The sequence below is a fragment of the Lithobates pipiens genome, unplaced genomic scaffold, assembly GCF_037356315.1.
Source record: "Lithobates pipiens isolate NorthernLeopardFrog02 unplaced genomic scaffold, aLitPip1_a1.2 Scaffold_22, whole genome shotgun sequence".
Classification (NCBI taxonomy): domain Eukaryota; kingdom Metazoa; phylum Chordata; class Amphibia; order Anura; family Ranidae; genus Lithobates; species Lithobates pipiens.
In genome coordinates this window covers 42095256-42118299 of record NW_027507784.1, presented here as the reverse complement: position 1 = coordinate 42118299, position 23044 = coordinate 42095256, and the positions used below count along the sequence as shown (strand labels likewise).

Below are 23044 nucleotides of genomic sequence, written 5' to 3'. Positions count from 1 at the left end.
TGGGCCTCCTACAACCCATACCCAATGGAGAGAGGCCCTGGACTCACCTGTCTATGGATTTCATTGTGGAATTGCCCAACTCCCAGGGCAACACTGTTATCCTTATGGCGGTGGACCGGTTCTCAAAGATGTGTCATTGTATTCCACTTAAGAAGTTGCCCACCTCTAAGGAACTGGCTTCCATTTTTGCTCAGGAGATCTTTCGCTTACATGGGCTACCCAAGGTGATTGTCTCGGATAGGGGCAGTCAGTTTGTCTCCCGGTTCTGGCGAGCCTTTTGTGCACAGTTGGGAATCCAGCTTGCGTTCCCTTCTGCGCATCACCCGCAGTCTAATGGGGCCGCAGAACGAGCCAATCAGTCCTTGGAGCAATTCCTACGTTGCTATATTTCTGACCATCATAACAACTGGCCTGACCTATTACCTTGGGCAGAGTTTGCTCACAACAATGCCTTGAATTCTGCCTCCCGATTGTCTCCATTTATGGCGAATTATGGTTTCCAACCTTCCATGTTGCCTGACTCGTTTGTTCCGCAGAGTATTCCTGCGTTAGAGGAGCATCTCCGTGGTCTTCGTTCCACTTGGGTACAAGTCCAGGAGGCTTTGCGTCATGCTATTGATAGGTACAGACTCCATGCTGACCGCAGATGCCTGCCAGCACCTTCCTACCAGGTTGGGGACAGGGTCTGGCTGTCATCTCGCAACCTCCAGCTTTGCGTTCCCTCACTGAAGTTTGCACCTTGGTTTATTGGGCCTTTCCGTATTCTTCGCAGGACTAACCCAGTAGCTTACGGGTTGGAACTTCCTCCTAGTATGCGCATCTCAAATGTGTTTCCTGTCTCCTTATTGAAACCGTTGGTCTGTAACCGATTTACCACCTCAGTGCCACGTTCTCACCCTATTCAGGTTGAGAACCATGAGGAGTATGAGGTACAATCCATTGTTGACTCCCGTAGGTTCCGTGGGCGCATACAGTACCTGGTGCATTGGAAGGGGTACGGTCCGGAGGAACGCTCCTGAGTTTCATCCTCTGACGTACATGCCCCTGTCCTCCTCCGCGAGTTCCATAGACGGTTTCCCCTCAAGCCTGGTGGCCCTCTGAGGGAGAGGGGTCATTGAGGGGGGTACTGTCAGGGCTGGCTTAGCTCTTCCTCCTCTGGGCTGGCCGCTCAGCTGTCGGCTAATTGCCAGCTCTCTTCTCTCTCCACAGTTACCAGCTGTTCCCGATGATGCTCGTCTGGCCTGCCTATATAAAGTCTTCCAGCTCATTTCTCCTTTGCCTTCACGTTTGGTCACATCACTAGGAACCATCCCCTGCTGCTGTTTCAAGACTAGCTTGCTACATCCCTCCTGGCTTCCATCCTGCTTGCAGTTGCTCTCCCTGGATCCCTGACTTCTGGACTGGCTGATTACCCGATCTGGTTTATGAACTTTGGACTGGCTGACTACCTGATCTGGCTATTGGACTCTGGCTTGCTTGACTACGCTTTTTCCTATTTACCTTTTTATTTTTATTAATAAACAAGTGTGATTTGATTGTACTTCTGTCTCTGTCTGTTTCATGGTTCCTGACAACAACCTATTTATAGCGTGTACATATTGTTTTTTTTGATTGATATATATTGTTGTATTTCATTGTCTAAGCTTCCCTTTGAGGGGCTCTTTAATGAAGCCATTCCAACAGTTCCAGGTGTGTCAGTGTTTCTCCAGGTACCAGGGCGTGTCATCACTAGAGCAGGGCAGGAGGACTCAGCTAGACCCAACTAGAGAAACTAGAGGACCCAACTAGGGCAGGGCAGGTAGGCTCAACCAAATAAACTACAGCAGGGAAGGAGGACCCAACTAGAAAAACTAGAAAATTCGACAAGACTCAACCAGAGTAGTACAAGAAGACCCAAACACAGCAATTACAGCAGGGCAGGAGGACCCAACCTGACCCAACTAAAGTAACTAGAGAACCCAACTAGACCCAACTAGAACCAACTACAGCAAGGGAGGAAAACCCAAACAAACCAACTACAGCAGGGCAGGAGGACCCAACCTGACCCAACTAGAGAACCCAACTAGAGTAGGGCAGAAGACCAAAACAAAGCAACTACAGCAGGGTAGGAGGACCCAACCTGACACAATTGGAGCAACTAGAGAACCCAACTAGAGCAAGGCAGGAAGACCCAGACAATGCAACTACAGCAGGGCAGGAGGACCCAACCTGAACCAACTAGAGCAACTAAAGAACTCAACTAGACCAAACTAGAGCAGGGCTGGAGGACCCAAACAAAGCAAAAGCAGGTGGACCCAACTAGAGCAGGAGAAGAGGACCAAGAGGCTCCTCTGGGGTAGTGTTACACTGATATGGGGAATTCTGACAGTAGAGCTTGATTACAGAAATTGGCTTCCAGCTCCGTTGGTTGGACAAAGGAAGAACGCCAGGCAGCACATCTCACATTTGCACTCTGGTAGCAAACACCATGCCTGATAAGTTCCTCAATGCAACAGATTTTTTTATCTGATGACAGGCATTTTATCTGTGATCTTGCTGGTGCAGTTGGTGTGGATGTGGGTGTCAGCAGGCGTAACTGAGATAGGAGTCTGCAAAAGAAGGTGCTAAACCAACTTCCTGATGTCTCTACACTCACACGGTGACACACTTTCTGTTGCATATTCCCTGAACGACCTGACTTAGACAACCAGGACCAGTGCTGCAGGACAGGTAAGACACAGCCCCTGCTATTATTGTACTATTACTATTGATAATCTGTGTATTAAAGGTCTAGAATGATGTACAGTATATTTAGGAAAATTTGCTGATATAACATTTGCTTCTATGTTACAACCATTGAAATGGTTAATTTACTATTCAATAATCACCTTGCATCGTTTGTCACCTTTATGTTGCAATTGGCAATTATTTATAACTTCATCATCAACAAAGGAGACCTTAAGGAAAAGGGGAAGATACTACTGTTTCAAAGTTAAGAAGTAAAAATGTAAATTACGAGTGACTTTATTTTTTATTTTTGTGCTTATAATATACAATTGCGTTTCTTGTGTTTATTACTTTATTTCTCAAATTTGTGATATATTGCGGCTAATCATTTTTGCTTTCTCGGCCATCTTATTTATGGTGTATCTCTAGGCAAAGCTTTTTTTTATAGATAGAATGGGGAAGGGTTAGACCAAATTTTAGTACCTTGTGTGCCACCGAAAAAGAAAGTAAGGGGAAATTCAAAATTTTAGACTTGTCCCCAGAAAAAAGAGGTAAGGGGCAACAACCGTATGAAAAGTCAGTCAGCGGTTAGTACATTACTGAGCCACCAAATATTAAATTTGCCTCCAACTCGCATTAATATGCATACCCTAGTGCCAGTTCTTTAAGATCTGGGAGGGGTGGACAGCAAGCCATCGGGTGAAAATTTCCGGTCTGGCCTATAGATACAGGGGACACACACTCACAATATTTCATCTTCTTTGTCTTGTAAGCCTCCCAAATCACAAGTGTTGGACTACAGGCCGTTGATGCTTACAAGTTCCTTAAAAGCCATGGTGCTCAACCCGCGGTCCAAGGGCCACATGTGTCATGTTGGTACTTGTTGTGTCGCGCTCATATCCCAGGAGTCAGTAAAGGGAGTTTTTATATGCCAAAGGGACTTCAATGCCAGTGATCTCTTGCAGTCCCCTGTACCCAGCCTCTGCTGGTTCTCCTGCGGCATGTCTCCAACCATGCACATCTACAGTCTCTGACCATCTCCTAGTATGTCCACTACACCCGTAAAATCGAGCATTTGGGAAAAGGTGAATATTTCAACAAAAATGTAAACACAGTCTCAAATATACAGTACATACAATGTATAAGTATAAGCAAAATAAATAAATAAATTATATATATATATATATATATATATATATATATATATGCGTACACACACACACAGTGTATATATATATATATATATATATATTCACACAAACATACACAGAATATACAGTATAGATAGATAGATCTATATATATATGGGGATTGATTCAAGCACTGAATTGGGTGCCATAAGCTGAAGATGGTCATAAACAAAATATTAAACCGTTGCACTGCCTTATAAATAATAGGGTTGAGTTTACCGCTAAAGATAATTACGTTCAGTTTACTTTTTGCTTGTGGACTTTTACTGCCCGCCTTTGATCCAGCTATAACATTTAATTTCTTTGTAGCTATGATGACCTTTAGTTTGTCCATGTGTTGGAATGATTAAATATGATGATTTGCTCCATATATAGCACTTTGTGCTTTAGCTGAGCGCATTCTTTTTTATTAGAAAATTATTTTTCGAAGTCTGCTAATTCGAGTCTTTATAGAACGTTCCTTAACAAAGCAAAAAATTCAGTAAGAGATGTCGTATGAAGGACTTTTTTGTTTGGATGGGATATTCGGTGGAACAAAGGGCAGCTCCACCTTGGATTTTGGCCTGTTACAGCTTCAAGGTCCTCTGGTGTTCAACAGCTTGGCCCTGGAACGCAGGGCTCACAGGGCCTAAGTACTGTAAAATCCTTAATTGTGACATAAGGTGATCTCAAACAGACAGTGTATGTCCGGTTAATTCAGAAGTGGGTAGTCAACAACTCCTAAGGGTAGGAGGAAACCACAGGAGGGCCTTTTAGGCTAAGTAAGGTGATTAGGGGGGCTTTTGTACATAATGGATTTTGGATGTGGCAGATGAGTAGTATATAGTCCTTAGATTAAGGGGAGATATGATCTCCATGTATAAATACATAAGGGGGGAAAAGATCACCATGTATACATACATTAGGGGGGATATGATTGACATGTATAAATACATAAGGGGGGATATGATCACCATATATAAATATATAAGGGGGGATATGTTCACCATATATAAATACATAAGAGGGGATATGATCACCATATATAAATACATGAGGGGGGATATGATCACCATATATAAATACATGAGGGGGATATGATCACCATATATAAATACATGAGGGGGGATATGATCACCATATATAAATACATAAGAGGGGAAAAGATCACCATGTATAAATACATTAGGGGGGATATGATCGACATGTATAAATACATAAGGGGGGATATGATCACCATATATAAATATATAAGGGGGGATATGATCGAGATGTATAAATACATAAGGGGGGAATATGATCACCATGTATAATACATAAGGTAGCTATGATCACCATATATACATACATACATAAGGTGGATATGATCTCCGTGTATAAATACATAAGGGTGGGATATGATCAACATGTATAAATACATAAGGGGGATATGATTGAAATGTTCAAATGCATAAGGTGGATATGATCTCCATGTATAAATACATAAGTGGTCCATATAGTGAACTTGGTGATGAGGTATTCCTTTTCAGGTCATTACAGAGGACAAGGGGGCACTCTTTACATGTGGAGTAACCTTCATGTATGGAAAGGCTTCTTTACAGTCAGAGCTATGAAAGTGTGGAATAGACTCGCTCAGGAACTAGTTCTGGCCAGCTCGGTAGATTGTATTAAAAAAGAGCTGAATGAATTCCTAAATGTACAGAATATACACTGGATACTAACATTTAATTAATAATAACACTAGAGATTGTTGATCCAATGAATGTCTGATTGCCTCCTGACGTGGGGGGGGGGGGTCGGGAAGGAATATTTTACCCCTGCTGGAGCAAGTTGGACCATGCTTCATAGATGTTTTTTTGCCTTCCTCTGGATCAGCTGCGGGTGTAGGATCCTTTATATGGAGGTTTTCTATTTATTTTTTTGGTTGAACAAGATCGACCCGTGTCTTTTTTTCAGTCTGACTAACTGTGTAACAATTTACATTTTTGGGGGCTTTTATTTTTTCCTGAGAGTGTGGGTAATGGAATATAGCACTCAGCAGGCACTTCATAAACTTTTGTGAGAATTTACTGAGAATTAGTGATGGCCGAACGGTTCGCCCGGCGGTCGTTTCGCGGCGAATTTCCGACTTTCGCCGTCCGCGGGTTCGAACGCCTTTTTCCGTCGTTCGCCCCGGCGGACTTACGTGTTTAATGTATACAAGAACTTTAACCTTTCGTGACACGTTTATCATGTGTTACAGGACAACCAATTGAGACATGACAGCTCATGGACACTTGGACATTCCCCCTAACCTATAAATACACCCGATCCGGTGGCCATTTTACATTCTTTCTTCTGTCACTGTAGGGAAAGGATCCTGTGTGGAGTAGGGACAGAGAAAACGCTAGCTATTTGGTACACAAAAGTTCTTTTCAGGACTGGTATAGGTGTTAGGTCAGCAGCCTGAGTTTCTTTTGTCAGTTTAGATAAAGGGACAGAGCGCTGTATGCTGCTATTTTAGGGACAGCTCAGCCAGATTAGTCTTTCTTCATCATCATCATCATCATCATCATTAGCTGTTACTATCAGGTCCACAAAAGAGCTGTTCCAGCTAATCGTTCCAGCCTACTCTTTTTTGCCAATTTGTATAGGGACAGGCAGGAAGCAGTGTGTCAGGCAGTGAGGATAATTTTAAAGACTTGCTGTTACTATTAGTTCCACAAAGGTTCTTTTCAGGACTGGTATCAGTGGTACGGTAATAGGCTTGTACACGTATAATATTCTTTCTTCCAAATATAGAAAGAATATTATACTTGACTGCTGCCCTTCTGCTGCAGTCTGCTAATCATTCACAACTCACTTGTTCCACAAAGCTCTTTATCAGGACTGGTAACTTGGTCTGTCTAGGGTGCTACGGTACATAGGCTTGGGTGCGGTACAGTCTGCTGTTCTGTAAGGACCGCTATCGGTCCACAATACATAGGGTTGCCGTGCACTACTGCTGACCGCTGCCCTATACTGCAGCAGTCCTTCAGCGGTATAGGGACTGACGCACAGTCTGCTAAACACTAATACACAACCTGCTTGGTCCACAAAAGTTCTTATAAGGACTGGTAACTTGGTATAGGGTGCTACGGTACATAGGCCTGAGTGCAGTACAGTCTGCTGTTCTGTAAGGACCGCTATCGGTCCACAATACATAGGGTTGCCGTGCACTACTGCTGACCGCTGCCCTATACTGCAGCAGTCCTTCATTGGTATAGGGACTGACGTACAGTCTGCTAATCACTAACACACAACCTGCTTGGTCCACAAAAGTTCTTATAAGGACTGGTAACTTGGTATAGGGTGCTACGGTACATAGGCCTGAGTGCAGTACAGTCTGCTGTTCTGTAAGGACCGCTATCGGTCCACAATACATAGGGTTGCCGTGCACTACTGCTGACCGCTGCCCTATACTGCAGCAGTCCTTCATTGGTATAGGGACTGACGTACAGTCTGCTAATCACTAACACACAACCTGCTTGGTCCACAAAAGTTCTTATAAGGACTGGTAACTTGGTATAGGGTGCTACGGTACATAGGCCTGAGTGCGTTACAGTCTGCTGTTCTGTAAGGACCGCTATCGGTCCACAATACATAGGGTTGCCGTGCACTACTGCTGACCGCTGCCCTATACTGCAGCAGTCCTTCATTGGTATAGGGACTGACGTACAGTCTGCTAATCACTAACACACAACCTGCTTGGTCCACAAAAGTTCTTATAAGGACTGGTAACTTGGTATAGGGTGCTACGGTACATAGGCCTGAGTGCGTTACAGTCTGCTGTTCTGTAAGGACCGCTATCGGTCCACAATACATAGGGTTGCCGTGCACTACTGCTGACCGCTGCCCTATACTGCAGCAGTCCTTCAGCGGTATAGGGACTGACGCACAGTCTGCTAAACACTAACACACAACCTGCTTGGTCCACAAAAGTTTTTATAAGGACTGGTAACTTGGTATAGGGTGCTACGGTACATAGGCCTGAGTGCAGTACAGTCTGCTGTTCTGTAAGGACCGCTATCGGTCCACAATACATAGGGTTGCCGTGCACTACTGCTGACCGCTGCCCTATACTGCAGCAGTCCTTCATTGGTATAGGGACTGACGTACAGTCTGCTAATCACTAACACACAACCTGCTTGGTCCACAAAAGTTCTTATAAGGACTGGTAACTTGGTATAGGGTGCTACGGTACATAGGCCTGAGTGCGTTACAGTCTGCTGTTCTGTAAGGACCGCTATCGGTCCACAATACATAGGGTTGCCGTGCACTACTGCTGACCGCTGCCCTATACTGCAGCAGTCCTTCAGCGGTATAGGGACTGACGTACAGTCTGCTAAACACTAATACACAACCTGCTTGGTCCACAAAAGTTCTTATAAGGACTGGTAACTTGGTATAGGGTGCTACGGTACATAGGCTTGAGTGCGGTACAGTCTGCTGTTCTGTAAGGACCGCTATCGGTCCACAATAGATAGGGTTGACGTGCACCACTGCTGACCGCTCACCTATACTGCAGCAGTCCTTCAGCGGTATAGGGACTGACGTACAGTCTGCTAATCACTAACACACAACCTGCTTGTTCCACAAAAGTTCTTATAAGGACTGGTAACTTGGTATAGGGTGCTACGGTACATAGGCCTGAGTGCGTTACAGTCTGCTGTTCTGTAAGGACCGCTATCGGTCCACAATACATAGGGTTGCCGTGCACTACTGCTGACCGCTGCCCTATACTGCAGCAGTCCTTCATTGGTATAGGGACTGACGTACAGTCTGCTAATCACTAACACACAACCTGCTTGGTCCACAAAAGTTCTTATAAGGACTGGTAACTTGGTATAGGGTGCTACGGTACATAGGCCTGAGTGCGTTACAGTCTGCTGTTCTGTAAGGACCGCTATCGGTCCACAATACATAGGGTTGCCGTGCACTACTGCTGACCGCTGCCCTATACTGCAGCAGTCCTTCAGCGGTATAGGGACTGACGTACAGTCTGCTAAACACTAATACACAACCTGCTTGGTCCACAAAAGTTCTTATAAGGACTGGTAACTTGGTATAGGGTGCTACGGTACATAGGCTTGAGTGCGGTACAGTCTGCTGTTCTGTAAGGACCGCTATCGGTCCACAATAGATAGGGTTGACGTGCACCACTGCTGACCGCTCACCTATACTGCAGCAGTCCTTCAGCGGTATAGGGACTGACGTACAGTCTGCTAATCACTAACACACAACCTGCTTGTTCCACAAAAGTTCTTATAAGGACTGGTAACTTGGTATAGGGTGCTACGGTACATAGGCCTGAGTGCGTTACAGTCTGCTGTTCTGTAAGGACCGCTATCGGTCCACAATACATAGGGTTGCCGTGCACTACTGCTGACCGCTGCCCTATACTGCAGCAGTCCTTCAGCGGTATAGGGACTGACGCACAGTCTGCTAAACACTAACACACAACCTGCTTGGTCCACAAAAGTTTTTATAAGGACTGGTAACTTGGTATAGGGTGCTACGGTACATAGGCCTGAGTGCAGTACAGTCTGCTGTTCTGTAAGGACCGCTATCGGTCCACAATACATAGGGTTGCCGTGCACTACTGCTGACCGCTGCCCTATACTGCAGCAGTCCTTCATTGGTATAGGGACTGACGTACAGTCTGCTAATCACTAACACACAACCTGCTTGGTCCACAAAAGTTCTTATAAGGACTGGTAACTTGGTATAGGGTGCTACGGTACATAGGCCTGAGTGCGTTACAGTCTGCTGTTCTGTAAGGACCGCTATCGGTCCACAATACATAGGGTTGCCGTGCACTACTGCTGACCGCTGCCCTATACTGCAGCAGTCCTTCAGCGGTATAGGGACTGACGTACAGTCTGCTAAACACTAATACACAACCTGCTTGGTCCACAAAAGTTCTTATAAGGACTGGTAACTTGGTATAGGGTGCTACGGTACATAGGCTTGAGTGCGGTACAGTCTGCTGTTCTGTAAGGACCGCTATCGGTCCACAATAGATAGGGTTGACGTGCACCACTGCTGACCGCTCACCTATACTGCAGCAGTCCTTCAGCGGTATAGGGACTGACGTACAGTCTGCTAATCACTAACACACAACCTGCTTGTTCCACAAAAGTTCTTATAAGGACTGGTAACTTGGTATAGGGTGCTACGGTACATAGGCCTGAGTGCGTTACAGTCTGCTGTTCTGTAAGGACCGCTATCGGTCCACAATACATAGGGTTGCCGTGCACTACTGCTGACCGCTGCCCTATACTGCAGCAGTCCTTCATTGGTATAGGGACTGACGTACAGTCTGCTAATCACTAACACACAACCTGCTTGGTCCACAAAAGTTCTTATAAGGACTGGTAACTTGGTATAGGGTGCTACGGTACATAGGCCTGAGTGCGTTACAGTCTGCTGTTCTGTAAGGACCGCTATCGGTCCACAATACATAGGGTTGCCGTGCACTACTGCTGACCGCTGCCCTATACTGCAGCAGTCCTTCAGCGGTATAGGGACTGACGTACAGTCTGCTAAACACTAATACACAACCTGCTTGGTCCACAAAAGTTCTTATAAGGACTGGTAACTTGGTATAGGGTGCTACGGTACATAGGCTTGAGTGCGGTACAGTCTGCTGTTCTGTAAGGACCGCTATCGGTCCACAATAGATAGGGTTGACGTGCACCACTGCTGACCGCTCACCTATACTGCAGCAGTCCTTCAGCGGTATAGGGACTGACGTACAGTCTGCTAATCACTAACACACAACCTGCTTGTTCCACAAAAGTTCTTATAAGGACTGGTAACTTGGTATAGGGTGCTACGGTACATAGGCCTGAGTGCGTTACAGTCTGCTGTTCTGTAAGGACCGCTATCGGTCCACAATACATAGGGTTGCCGTGCACTACTGCTGACCGCTGCCCTATACTGCAGCAGTCCTTCATTGGTATAGGGACTGACGTACAGTCTGCTAATCACTAACACACAACCTGCTTGGTCCACAAAAGTTCTTATAAGGACTGGTAACTTGGTATAGGGTGCTACGGTACATAGGCTTGAGTGCGGTACAGTCTGCTGTTCTGTAAGGACCGCTATCGGTCCACAATAGATAGGGTTGACGTGCACCACTGCTGACCGCTCACCTATACTGCAGCAGTCCTTCAGCGGTATAGGGACTGACGTACAGTCTGCTAAACACTAATACACAACCTGCTTGGTCCACAAAAGTTCTTATAAGGACTGGTAACTTGGTATAGGGTGCTACGGTACATAGGCTTGAGTGCGGTACAGTCTGCTGTTCTGTAAGGACCGCTATAGGTCCACAATAGATAGGGTTGACGTGCACCACTGCTGACCGCTCACCTATACTGCAGCAGTCCTTCAGCGGTATAGGGACTAAGAGTTTTGTCACAGGGTCATTTAAAAAATGACATGCAGAGGAAGAGGCAGGCCCTTCCGCAGGGGTGGTAGGGGTAGGGCAGGAGCAACAGGCTTGAGCCAAAGTGGGAAGTTGCAGAAGGTGCGTTCAATTACTTTAAAGGATGCACCAGACTTGGTTGAGTGGCTCGCTCAGCCTTACTCTTCTGCACCCTCCTCATCCTCTCGATCTGCACCCTCTTCTTCACTCTCTGCTATGTGCACCCCCAAAGACACTACCACCAACAACACGACCACCACCACCACCACCACCACATACCTTCCGCTTGAGTCACTGGAATTATTTTCCGATCCATATCAAGAGGACATTTCTGATGCGCAGCCACTCTTGGTATTGGATCAGGAAGAGGAGGTAGCAACAAGCGCTACTCAGCAGTCTGACGCCAGTACCCAGATCAGCCCAAGGAGGAGGTTGGTCCCCGGTGTTGCTGCCTACTCTACTTATAGCGGTGGGGAAGGTGACGTTGATGATGACGTGTCTAGTGATGTCACGTGGGTGCCCACAAGAGAGGAAGAGGAGGGGAGTTCAGAGGGAGATATGGACCAGCAGATAGGGAGGAGAAGCAGCAATGACTTACATTGCACAGCAGGGACAAAGCAGACTGCAAATGTATCAGGAGCGAGTCATCGACCATGTACGGTCACATCTGGCGCTCCCAGGACACCGGCACATGGCTCCGCAGTGTGGGCTTTTTTTAACGTGTCCGCTGCTGACAATAGCGTTGCCATCTGCAATCTTTGCAGTCAACGCGTTAGTCGCGGTAAGCCCAATACTCACCTAGGGACGACCGCCTTAAGAAGGCACATGAGCAGCCATCACCGAGCCCAGTGGGAGCAACGGAACACACAAAGCCACACTGCAGGCTCTCACCGTCCAGCCTCGTCTTCTACTTCTCCTTCTCCTCTCTCCTCACAATTGTCCTCCACTCCACCTTCCATCACGCCAAGCTCACATTTTTCTGCAAAAAGGCAGGCTTCCGTGGGCCTAATGTTTGAGCGTAAAAAAATGATGACGCCGGATAACCCTCTTGCCCAACGGTTGGCGGCTGGCTTGTCAGAACTCATAGCCCGCCAACTACTGCCATATAAACTGGTGGACTCGGAGGCCTTTCGCAAATTTGTGGCCATTGGAACACCACAATGGAAGGTCCCAGGAAGGAAGTATTTCTCAGAGAAGGGCATCCCAGAGCTATATGGCCATGTTCAGCGGCAAGTGAATGTATCTCTGGCACACAGTGTCGGTGCCAAGATACATCTGACCACAGACACGTGGTCTAGCAAACACGGGCAGGGAAGGTATATCAGTTTTACTGCCCACTGGGTGAACCTTCTGACGGCCGTCAAGCATGTAACCCGTGGCACCCGTGTAGATTTGGTTTTACCGCCACGGATTGCATGCAGGCCTGACTCTTCTTCTCCTCCTCCTACTCCATCCTCCTCCCTCTCCTCCTCAGCTGCCTCCTCCTTTTCCGCTGCTAGCGTCTCTTCCACTGCACCGCCCAAGCTCCCCAGAACCTATTCCACATGCCAGGTGAGACGTTGCCATGCCGTGCTGCGTCTGTTGTGCCTGGAAGCAAAGAGCCACACTGGCCCGGCACTCCTTTCAGCTTTGCGTTCACAGGCAGATGAGTGGCTAACACCGCTCAATTTGACAGTTGGTAAAGTGGTGTGTGACAACGGTGCCAATCTGCTTAGCGCATTGAAACAGGGCAAAATCACGCACGTGCCGTGCATGGCACACGTCTTAAACTTGGTCGTGCAGCGATTCCTTGTCAAATACCCTGGGGTCCAGGACATCTTGCGGCAGGCAAGGAAAATCTCGGCCCATTTCAGAAGATCTTACACGGCCATGGCTCGCCTTGCTGACATTCAGCGGCGACACCATCTGCCGGTCAGACGTCTTATTTGCGATTGCCCGACGCGATGGAACTCAACCTTCTATATGCTTGATAGGCTGCTCCAGCAGAAACGTGCAGTTAACGTCTACCTGTATGAACTCTGCGAAAGAAACGGTTCTGGGGAGCTGGGTTTTTTTTCACCGCGCCAGTGGCTGCTCATGCGCGACACATGCAGACTTCTGCGGCCATTTGAGGAGATCACCAAACTGGTCAGTCGCAGCCATGGCGCCATCAGTGACATGGTACCTTATGCCTTCTTTCTGGAGCGTGCATTGCGTCGTGTCATTGATCAGGCTGTGGAGGAGCAGGAGCGGGAAGATGAGGAAGTCGCAATGCTGGATGAATTCCCAGGGGGGGCTACTCTATCTGAGACAAGTCAACAACAGGAGTCTGATGAGGAGTCAGAGGAGGATGGTGCCGGGGCGGATGAGCAGGAGCAAGAAGAGCATGCTTTAAACCTTTCTGGGATCCCTGTTGTGCGAGGATGGGGAGAGGAGAATGAAGAGGACGACATTATCCTGGATGATGAGCAGGAGCCAGGCCACCACACCGCTTCCACTTTAGTGCAAATGGGGGCCTTCATGCTCCAGTGTTTTAATAGGGACCCCCGTATAAAAAGCATGAGGGTCAAGGACCAGTACTGGGTGGCAACGTACTTAGACCCCCGGTACAAACACAAAATGGCGGAAATGTTACCGCCGTCGCAGAGGGCTGTCAGAATGCAGCACTTCCAGGCCTTGCTTCGAGAAATGCTGCATTCTGCTTTTGCGTGCGCTGGCAGAGGAGCAATTCCCACTCCCAGAGAAGGATTTGCGGGTACCAATCCAACAGCGCCTGCAAGAAGAGGCCGGTTTGAAGATGTGTTGGTGACTTCGGATATGAGGTCATTCTTTCAGCCGACCCATCGACAGGTGTCATCCGGATCCAGCATCAGGGAACGCCTAGACCGTCAGGTGTCCGACTACATTGGGTTAACGGCCGATGTGGACGCTCTGAGGAGTGATGAACCCCTAGACTACTGGGTGGGCAGGCTTGACCTCTGGCCAGAGCTTGCCCAATTTGCAATCGAACTGTTGGCTTGCCCCTCATCCAGTGTCCTGTCCGAAAGGACGTTCAGCGCAGCAGGGGGGATTGTGACCGATAAGCGTACTCGCCTAGCTCACCACAGTGTTAACTACCTCACATTTCTAAAAATGAATGAGGCATGGATCTCGGAGGAATTCAACACATGTGATCAGTAGACCATGTATATGTCTATAAACAATTTTTGGAATCAAGCACACAGACCTTCTTAATTCATTTGGCTCACTTCCCTGACCCAAAAAAGCACACCGTACTATATGCCCCTACCCTCCTCTTTGAAGAGGTTGAGCGGTGTCATATTTCTACTGGGGCTGCTTATTATGAGGGGTTCCCACCATCCCTGTGCTGTGCTGACTTCCTCCTGGGTGTTCTTATTATGAGGGGCTCCCACCATCCCTGTGCTGTGCTGACTTCCTCCTGGGGGTTCTTATTATGAGGGGATCACACCATCCCTGTGCTGTGCTGACTTCCTCCTGGGGCTGCTTACGGTGCTGCTGTCAGCGCTGTATGTCACGGAGCTGCTGTCAGCGCTGTATGTCACGGAGCTGCTGTCAGCGCTGTATGTCACGGAGCTGCTGTCAGCGCTGTATGTCACGGAGCTGCTGTCAGCGCTGTATGTCACGGAGCTGCTGTCAGCGCTGTATGTCACGGAGCTGCTGTCAGCGCTGTATGTCACGGAGCTGCTGTCAGCGCTGTATGTCACGGAGCTGCTGTCAGCGCTGTATGTCACGGAGCTGCTGTCAGCGCTGTATGTCACGGAGCTGCTGTCAGCGCTGTATGTCACGGAGCTGCTGTCAGCGCTGTATGTCACGGAGCTGCTGTCAGCGCTGTATGTCACGGAGCTGCTGTCAGCGCTGTATGTCACGGTGCTGCTGTCAGCGCTGTATGTCACGGAGCTGCTGTCAGCGCTGTATGTCACGGAGCTGCTGTCAGCGCTGTATGTCACGGAGCTGCTGTCAGCGCTGTATGTCACGGAGCTGCTGTCAGCGCTGTATGTCACGGAGCTGCTGTCAGCGCTGTATGTCACGGTGCTGCTGTCAGCGCTGTATGTCACGGAGCTGCTGTCAGCGCTGTATGTCACGGAGCTGCTGTCAGCGCTGTATGTCACGGAGCTGCTGTCAGCGCTGTATGTCACGGAGCTGCTGTCAGCGCTGTATGTCACGGAGCTGCTGTCAGCGCTGTATGTCACGGTGCTGATGTCAGTGCTCTGTATTACGGTGCTGCTGTCAGTGCTCTGTATCTCCTGCACCCTCTTGTTTGCCTACCCTGGTCCCTGACCTTCCCTCTCCTCCATTGCCTTCATTAGCTCCATAGTCCTGAATTGTCAGAACAATTTCCCAAATAAAAAAAAAATGCTTGTAGTTATCGATCCCAAATTCACCTCATACATGTATTATGCTATTGTCCAGGTGGTGGGACTACGTGCTACCCCCTAATAATTACCCCGTGGCCGCAAATTCGACCTAAAGGTTTGCGAAATTCGCCTCCCATTGAAGTCAATGGAGCCCGCGGCGAACGGTCGTTTTCGCGAACGTTTGTGTCCGTTCGCGTTTCGCGTTCGCGAAACGTCCCGTCGGAAGTTCGTCCATCACTACTGAGAATATAACACGTCTCTTTATAGCCCAGCCTGGAGTCTACCAGATGCCTGCCAACTGCTAAACATCTAAATTTACAGGCGGTGCTTCATTTTAGGTCTATATTTACCAGTCCTGTCTCAGAGGTTAGGAGTACTTAGAGCAATTCAAGAAAGCAATTCAATACCCCATTAATGCTCACAGAACCCAATTCTGTGCAATTTAATTTTAAGTAGAGCTATAGGCAAAACTTTTTTATTTTCATTTTGGAGTAAGGGAGGGTTATAACCCCTTTCAGTTTTTTTGACATGTGCCCAACTCTCCTTTACTTCCTATCCCCTAATCAAAACAAGAAGTGAAAGGAAATCCTTCCAAAGTGATGGAATCCCATTATAAGATTTCCCCTTTGTGATTTTCTTTTGGCTTTACTCTGAAAGATAATGACAAACAGGACAAATAGAAAGGGTGAATCTCCCTAATAAAGGTACAGACAGCAATGAAAAACTTAAAAGGGGGTCTAATCCCTCTTAAATCTATAAAAAATTAAATAAAATAAAAATTACCTTCAGTTATACTCTAAAATCTAAATCATGCCCAAGGACTCAGCCTAAAGGCCTGTACACATGATCGGACGTTCCGACGGGAAATGTGTGATGTCAGGCTGTGGGCGGACAATCTGACAGTGCGTACACTCCATCGGACAACTGTTGTCGGACTTTCCACCAACAAATGTTGGCTAGCAGGTTCTCAAATTTTCCGCGGACAAATGTGTGTTGTCGGATTTTCCGATCGTGTGTACACAAGTCCATCAGACAAAAGTCCAAAGTACAAACATGCATGCTCGGAAGCAGAAGCGGTCGGTCTTGTAAACTAGCATTCGTAATAGAGAATTAACATTCGTGACGCGGCAAATTAGGAAATCTCCAAATGCAGCGCACAATTCCCTTCTTATTTAACGGGATAATAATGAAGCTGCTTTGCTGGTGATACTGATGGAGTTATTGCAATTGAATTTTCAAAGGCTTTTTTTTTCTAGTGATATCAAGAATGCTTTTTTTTTTTTTTTTTTCTTGGGCAAGTTACCACAACACCATTATCCCGTAGTTCTTCAGCTCAAAGATACAACTACATTGATTTCCCTTATTCATTTTACATTGTATTTTTTAAAATGTAACTTCCTACTCCCAAACTGTCATTTGAAATAAAACACATAGCCAAGTATTAATCTGCACAATTTTTTTTATTGTGCATTAAAAAAAAAAAAATTTGAAATGCTATCTGCTAATAGAACTTAACCAAAAAGTGCATTCTATGCATCCAAAAATATAGAAAAGATACCAAATCAAATCATTATTTAACCCAAAAAATTATGTCAAAGCAATAACTCCAAGGCCAATAATAATTAACATGTTATCTTGTCCAATTCCGCAACATGTCTGGTTGACGAACGGCCGTTCAGAAATGAACTGAAAAGCACGAAATGAAAAGTGCAAACTGAAAAGCGCTAAATGAAAAACGCGAAAAGAAAAGCACGAATCAACACTCACCAAACTTCTACTAAAACGAAATTACCAAAGGGTGGCGCTAAAGAGCTGAAAAACAATGTAGTACGTCACTACGTTTGTAATTGTTGGCCAACAATTGTGTGGCTGTGTGTATGCAAGACAAGTTTGGGCCAACGCCTTTCGCACAAAATTCCACGGTTTTGTTGGCCAACAATTCGATCGTGTGTACGAGGCATTCATACACTTTGGTGGTGGAAGTTCATTTTGAACCTACATGATCCTTATGATATTCCACTTGTGGGGTCTCCCAGCATCAAAGGCTGCTCAGACATTTCACACTGTGTTGACTTAAAGCAAAGTGAACAAATCAATCCATACAGGGCTTGTGCGCTACATTGCTAAAAAAAAAAAAAAATGACCCGCCATTGAGGGGGTGCTTTAAAGCCCACGTGTACAAGGCCTAGACATGAGCTTCTGGAAGCTAAAACCCAGCCCAAAAACGTACTGCTAAATCAAGTGACGTCTGAGTAATCTGGCACTGATCAGAAGGTTCTGCATGTAGAAAAGAATAATACATTTTTTTAAAAATCTTTAATGGTTGGTCCAAACAGGTAAACTGTCCAAGCAGTCAACATAGGCCAACATCAATTCAACAACAGTAGACATACAAATAAAGTGCATAAGAGGGTCAGTTCACTAATGTGTACATTATAATGTTTCTATTTCTGTTATTTTTCTGTTATTCTCTAAGTTATTTTATAGTTTTTATTTTTACAAGAATTTTTTTTTTTTTAGCACTTTAAAGGTTAAATCCTCCAAATCAGTATTTTATCAATTGTTTGGCTTTTGGTTCTAAAACGAAAGTCTCAAAAATGATGGCACGTGTGAGTGTCTGTGAAAACGATGTAATTTTTACTGAAATGTAAAACAGAAAGACTACAAACCATTATATGTGGGCTCAGAAGTTTCCAGAATGCACATGTTGTAACATACACATAGCAAATGTAATACAGGTTGACATAGGTTAAAGCTTAATAGTGACAATAAGGAAATGTAACAAAATATGCATGTATCCATCTGGTTTCATCTTGACCTGTATAGGACATCTCAGTCCTACATATTGTATGTACGATATGCAAGGCTTACAGAAGCCCTGGGGTACCCCTGTGTTACTAAAGAGGAAGAGGGAAAAGTAGTGTAGGCTAGAGGTAAGAGAGAAGACGTGGAAGGCAGGTACTCCATCATTGCTCCTGAACAGTGCGCTAAACTCAATCAGTAATCTAGTCTTAGAAGGCAGTCGAGAGAAACATTGACCAGGATGCTCATATTTTATGGTGTTGTCCTGATCTATCGGTTCTCTGTGACAGCAGGCGTTGCAAGTTCCAGATGGTGTCCAGTTCAGAGACCCATTCCGAAAGGGAGGGTGCGGTTGTTGATTTTGAGTGGGAAGGGGTAAATTGATGTGGGACATCTTTCTTGGCCATGAAAATTGAGCCCAGGACCAAGGAGTGCAGGGCAATCTTAGGGGAGAAAGGTATTTGTGTTATCATTACTTTACAATAGATGATGAAAATTTTCATCCATAAGGCTTGGATAGAGGGACAGTCCCACCAAATATCAGTCATAGTCCTTTTAGAGGTGTGACATCGCCAACAGATATCGGAATAGGAGGAGGAATATATGCTTTAGTATAGCTGGGCATCTATACCATCTAGTGATGAGTTTGAGCCCCTTTTCTTGTGTTTTCATGGCCACCGAGAGCTTATGAGTCATGAGTCATGAGTCAAGATAAAGCATTTATTAATTAATTAATTTTCTATAGAAATCATGGTCTGCGGTTCTCTTTCCCATGCAGAAGTAAAAGAAGGGAGGTTCAGATGATTTCAGGAAGATAGGGTTGAGTATATAAAAGAGACAGTATGCATTGGAGGAGTTAATTTGAGAAGTAACTTCTCGAAGGGAGTAGGTTGAAAGAAGACACTAGTGAGGTTCAGTAAGGAGCGTATGAAGGAAAAAAGTTGTCTCCTATGGAACCAGTACCTCATGGGAATTGTGCAGCTTGCTTTAGAGTTAAATGTCATGATAGATGGATTGGACTGCAGGAGTTGTAGTAACCTACGATGGTCATTGTTGTTCCACAGGCCATAGATGGGAGTCTAGGGGGAAAGCAGGGTTGCTAAAAAAAGGACTCATATGGCCTAAGTATTGTAAAATCCTTAATTGTGACATAAGCGATCTCAAACAGACAGTGTGTGTCCGGTTAATTCAGGAGTGGGTAGGGGACAACTCCTAAGGGTAGGAGAAATCCACTGGAGGGCTCGTAGGTCTAACATACACAACAACAACAAAAACAAACATGTATGATTCTAATTGAACCCAGGACTTTGTGGAGGAGTGGTGAATCCAGCCAAGTAATCCATTGATGATGGCTGCCCTATGTTAATTGGGGGCATCTGAGACCCCCATTCCCCTCGTATCTTCGGAAGCGTTAATATTTTGTAGTGCAGCTTAGGGTAGGAGTTGTTCCAGATGAAGACAGAAAATTTGTTTTTGGTAATAAGAGAATGGAATGTTCAGTGGAAGTGTCTGGAATATGTATAGAAAGTGGTGGATGATATCCATTTTTAGTACATTAATTCCATAAGTCACGGAAGTAGAACACATCTTAAATGGTAAAATGCCCTGCAGTTGGTGGAGTTGATAAGATGACAAGGAGATGTTTAAAAGTTTTGACTTATAATTTACCCTGAAGTTGCTGAGGGTACTGAAATGGTGGAACACCTGCATTATCCATGGTAAGGAGGTTAACGGTTTAGTCACATGCAACAGGTCATCAGTGAACAATGCTAACATAGAGTTAAAAGGTCTTACAGATATGCCAGAGATATTAGGGTTTTGTCTCAATGTCATGGCTACGTGTTCCATAGTTAGGATATATAGGAATCGAGACAAGGAGCATCCTTGTCTAGTTCTGTTTTTGATTAAAAATGTGTTGGACATGTTGAATGATAATGATAATCAAAAACTCAAAAAAAAACGATTTTGCAAAAAAAAGAAAAAAATGTGTTGGACAAGGAGCCATTGACTCAAACTCTGGCATAAGGTGAGGAATAAAGGGATATAATGCATAAAAACATGAGAGGACCAGAACCAATTTTACAAAAAGAAAGCAATAGGAACTTGCAATTAAAGTGATCAAAGATCTTCTCAGCGTCAACCGATATAGGGCAAAAGGGTATATTGCATTGAAGTGAAACTCCACGTCTTTGGTTGCCGTGACTGTACTCTTCACTGGTTCTCTTCCTACTTATCCAATCGTACCTTTAGCGTTATTTACTATTCTACTTCCTTCTGTCCTCTTCCTTTCTCTGTTGGGGTCCCCCAAGGTTCTGTTCTTGGACCCCTCCTATTTTCAATCTACACCTCCTCCCTGGTTCAGCTGATAGCCTCACATGGCTTAAAATATCTCCTCTACGCTGATGACACCCACAACTATTTCTCTCCCTTTCAGCTCACTCCCTCCGTCCCCTCCCAATATCACAAATTTACTAACAGATATAAGTCTGGATGTCACATCACTTCCTTAAACTATATAATTATAATTTTTCCACCCCGATATGCCCCTATCAGCCCATCCCCACATTCCAAGGTCCTAGGTGTATTCCTGGACTCTGAACTTTCCTTTAAGCCCCACATCCAATCACTATCCAAATCTTGCCACCTCAACCTCTGCAACATCTCTAAAATAAGCCCCTTTCTAACCAAGGACACAACAAAGCTCTTAAATCACTCCCTGGTCATCTCTCACCTCCCTCCTTATTGGCTTACCTCTACATAGACTATCCCCTCTTTAATTCATCATGAATGCTGCTGTCAGACTCATCCACCTTACCATTCGTTCTGTGTCTGCTACTCCTCTCTGTCAATCCCTCCACTGGCTTCCCCTCACCCAACAAATGAAATTCAAAATACTAACAACTACTTACAATGCCATCCATAACTTAGCTCCCAGCTACTTTACTAACCTAGTCTCAAAATCCCAACCTATTCGTTCTCTTCGTTCCTCTCAAGACCTCCTGCTCTCTAGCTCCCTTGTCACCTCCTCCCATACTCGCCTCCAGGACTTTTTCAGAACCTCTCCAATTCTATAGAACTCCTTACCCCAATCTGTCCGATTATCTCCTACTCTTTTAGCTTTTAGACAATCCTTGAAAACCTCTCTCTTCAGAGAAGCCTATAGTACCCACCCCTAACAACTTTATTTTCATTTTCTCCATCAGCTCACCCCCCACAGTTATTACCTTTTGTTCCACTTGACCCTCCCTTCTAAATTGTAAGCTCTAATGAGCAGGGCCTTCTGATCCCTCCTGTATTCATTTGCATTGTAACTGTACTGTCTGCCCCCATGTTGTAAAGCACTGTGCAAACTGTTAGCGCTATATAAATCCTGTATAATAATAATAATAATAATAATATTGCTGAAGGAGGATTGTTTTAATTTGTTGTTTAAAATCAACTTGATCTAGATTGATCAGCTGTGGCAGTAGTGGTTGTAGTCTATCCGCTTTGATCTTGGCATAAATCTAAATGTCTACTCCTATAAGCAAAATTTGGACATTAATTTTAACATAGGGAATGGCTTTTAATAGGCTTGGTGATTAAAAATATGTGGGCTTCAAGGGATTGGGGAGAACATTGGGAGCCGGATGAGATAGAGCTGAACACCCTTGTCAAAAAGGGAATGAGAAATGAGAATGTCCTGTTGAACTTTGAACAGAATCCGTAATTCCAGGAATCTTGCCTGTGCGGGTAAGTTTGATGGCAGTGGTAACCTCCTCTTAAGTATAGAGGGATTCAATAGACAGACAGGTTTGGGCATCTATTGAAGGCAGAGAAGTGCCTGCTATGTAGGTCTCCATTTCTTTGTCAAATTCTATATAAAATATAATGCACAATAATGTTGCCCAATGAGAACACAATAAGTTTTCAATTCAATTTAAGTTTTAGAAAAATAATAAAAAAAAAAAAAAATTCTGTTCCCCTCTCCTCCTTTCCCCTTGTACTGTATTGGTTTGTTTATACTTATAGTATTGTCAGTCATTTTTTAGTATTACCTTTTAAATACTGTGTATATATAGTTTTTTTCAATTTTTGAAAAATGCGGTAGGCGGGTGTGTTTTTCTGAGCGCCATAATATTTGTATATAAGTTTTCAATTCAGCCCATTCACTCTGTTGAATATGATTTGTTTCACATTGACTTTTTGGAACCTGACAGAGACTGTTGATATATATTTAGTCTGGTGTCAGTTTTGTCATATACACTTTTTTGGCAGTAGGCGGAGTCGTGGTATAATTAGGGGGTGGGACATGCGTTTATAGGTGTGGCCACGGCGAAATATGGGCGTGGTTTACGTTAAATAGTGGGAGTGGCTTACATGGAGCGTGGCTCAAAGGGGTGTGGTTAGAGTCTGAGATGAATATGGGATAGAGAGAGGGAAATGAGGGGGATGGAGAGAGGGAAAGGAGGGGGATGGAGAGAGGGAAAGGAGGGGGATGGAGAGAGGGAAAGGAGGGACAGCAGCCCCCCGATCCTACACCACAATAGCAATATGTGTTTTCCAGAGTTTGACAATCAGCA

The 23044-nt window shown here is 45.3% G+C and overlaps 1 protein-coding gene across 1 annotated transcript in view; it reads left to right on the top strand.

Annotated features, from left to right (window-relative positions):
- The first annotated feature begins 2605 nt into the window (after nt 1–2605).
- LOC143923676 (uncharacterized) overlaps nt 2606–23044 on the top strand; it is a 74079-nt gene continuing 53640 nt past the window's right edge. The window contains exon 1 of the mRNA XM_077447491.1: nt 2606–2709. The gene's annotated coding sequence lies outside the window, so the exon portion shown is untranslated. The remainder of the gene's footprint in view (nt 2710–23044) is intronic.